Source organism: Pelobates fuscus, chromosome 7, assembly GCF_036172605.1.
Source record: "Pelobates fuscus isolate aPelFus1 chromosome 7, aPelFus1.pri, whole genome shotgun sequence".
NCBI lineage: Eukaryota > Metazoa > Chordata > Amphibia > Anura > Pelobatidae > Pelobates > Pelobates fuscus.
This window is the reverse complement of record NC_086323.1, coordinates 189,259,596-189,262,095: the sequence shown is the minus strand read 5'-3', so window position 1 is coordinate 189,262,095 and position 2,500 is coordinate 189,259,596.

The window sequence follows — 2,500 nt, the reverse complement described above, 5'->3', positions numbered from 1 at the left end:
TGTGGGGATCGGGCGGGCCCGCCGCCCGCAGGGCGAGTTCTCCCTCGAAAACGTGCCAAAATTTTTCTAAGTCCCACGAGCTCCAGGCCTCTCAGCTATGAGGTCGGATCTGCCCTGCCGCGTCCAGGCACCACTTCCACGAGGTCGGACACTTTTGCAGGTTGGTCCCCCTAAACGACGCGCGTGCAGAAAGTGCACGACAATAGCCGGGGGCACCCTCGAGGAGATTGTAGAGGAGCAGAAATTTCCGACGGCAGGCAGGGGACTCTTGCTGGTTCTCCCATGCCCAGCCAGAGTTCCAGGCCGACGGGCGGTTTTCCCCCTTACCCGTCCGCCACGGAAACCTGCCCTCCCCGACCTCCCCTCGCCCCAGGATTTCAGGGGGCCGGTCGGGCAGGGGAAGGGAGCCCGCCCCGGGCCCCCCGCGCCCCCAGCGGCGCCCCCCGGTGGCCGAAAACGATAAAGGGCGCCCCGGGCCCCCGCTCGCTCCCAGCCTCCCGGGGCCGGGCGGGCAGGGGAAGGGAGCCTGCCCCGGGCCCCCCGCGCCCCCAGCGGCGCCCCCCGGTGGCCGAAAACGATAACGGGCGCCCCGGGCCCCCGCTCGCTCCCAGCCTCCCGGGGCCGGGCGGGCATTGGAAGGGAGCCTGCCCCGGGCCCCCCGCGCCCCCAGCGGCGCCCCCCGGTGGCCGAAAACGATAACGGGCGCCCCGGGCCCCCGCTCGCTCCCAGCCTCCCGGGGCCGGGCGGGCAGGGGAAGGGCGCCTGGCCCGGGACCCCCGCGCCCCCAGCGGCGCCCCCCGGTGGCCGAAAACGATAACGGGCGCCCCGGGCCCCCGCTCGCTCCCAGCCTCCCGGGGCCGGTCGGGCAGGGGGAGGGCGCCTGGCCCGGGACCCCCGCGCCCCCAGCGGCGCCCCCCGGTGGCCGAAAACGATAACGGACGCCCCGGGCCCCCGCTCGCTCCCAGCCACCCGGGGCCGGGCGGGCAGGGGAAGGGAGCCTTCCACGGGCCCCCCGCACCCCTAGCAGGGGTGTCGGGCAGACTTCCGCGAGCTCCAGGCCCGAGACGAAAACGGGGTCGGATCTGCCCCGCGGCGTCCAGGCACCACTTCCAGGCGGTCGGTCGGCTCGGGCGGCCCCGTCGGGGAGATGGTGCCAAACGTTTTCCAAGTTCCCCCATCTTCGGGGCGAAAAATTTTCAAAGTCCCACGAGCTCCAGGCCTGGGCGGGCAGGGGACTCTGGCCGCTTCTCCGATGCCCAGGCAGAGTTCCAGGCCGACGGGCGGTTTTCCCCCTGCGCTGGCAGGGGACTCTGGCCGGTTCTCGGATGCCCAGGCAGAGTTCCAGGCCGTCGGGAGGTTTTCCCCCTGCGCTGGCAGGGGACTCTGGCCGGTTCTCGGATGCCCAGGCAGAGTTCCAGGCCGACGGGAGGTTTTCCCCCTGTGCTGGCAGGGGACTCTGGCCGGTTCTCGGATGCCCAGGCAGAGTTCCAGGCCGACGGGAGGATTTCCCCCTCGGTGGCGAGGGGACTCTGGCCGGTTCTCGGATGCCCAGGCAGAGTTCCAGGCCGACGGGAGGATTTCCCCCTCGGTGGCGAGGGGACTCTGGCCGGTTCTCAGATGCCCAGGCAGAGTTCCAGGCCGACGGGAGGTTTTCCCCCTGCGCCGGCAGGGGACTCTGGCCGGTTCTCAGATGCCCAGGCAGAGTTCCAGGCCGACGGGAGGTTTTCCCCCTGCGCTGGCAGGGGACTCTGGCCGGTTCTCGGATGCCCAGGCAGAGTTCCAGGCCGACGGGAGGTTTTCCCCCTCGGTGGCGAGGGGACTCTGGCCGGTTCTCAGATGCCCAGGCAGAGTTCCAGGCCGACAGGAGGTTTTCCCCCTGCGCTGGCAGGGGACTCTGGCCGGTTCTCGGATGCCCAGGCAGAGTTCCAGGCCGACAGGAGGTTTTCCCCCTGCGCTGGCAGGGGACTCTGGCCGGTTCTCGGATGCCCAGGCAGAGTTCCAGGCCGACAGGAGGTTTTCCCCCTCCCCTAGTGGCGCCCCCCGGTGGCCGGCAAGGGGATGGCGGCCCTCGAGCGAGAAAATTTTTCAAAGTCCCACGAGCTCCAGGCCTGTCGGCTATGAGGTCGGATCTGCCCCGCCGCGTCCAGGCACCACTTCCACGAGGTCGGACGCTTTCGCAGGTTGGTCCCCCTAAACGACGCGCGTGCAGAAAGTGCACGACAACAGCCGGGGGCACCCTCGAGGAGATTGTCGAGGAGCGAAAATTTCGTACGGCAGTCAGGGGACTCTGGCCGGTTCTCGGATGCCCAGGAAGAGTTCCAGGCCGACGGGAGGTTTTCCCCCTGCGCTGGCAGGGGACTCTGGCCGGTTCTCAGAGGCCCAGGCAGAGTTCCAGGCCGACAGGAGGTTTTCCCCCTGTGCTGGCAGGGGACTCTGGCCGGTTCTCGGATGCCCAGGCAGAGTTCCAGGCCGACGGGAGGTTTTCCCCCTGCGCTGGCAG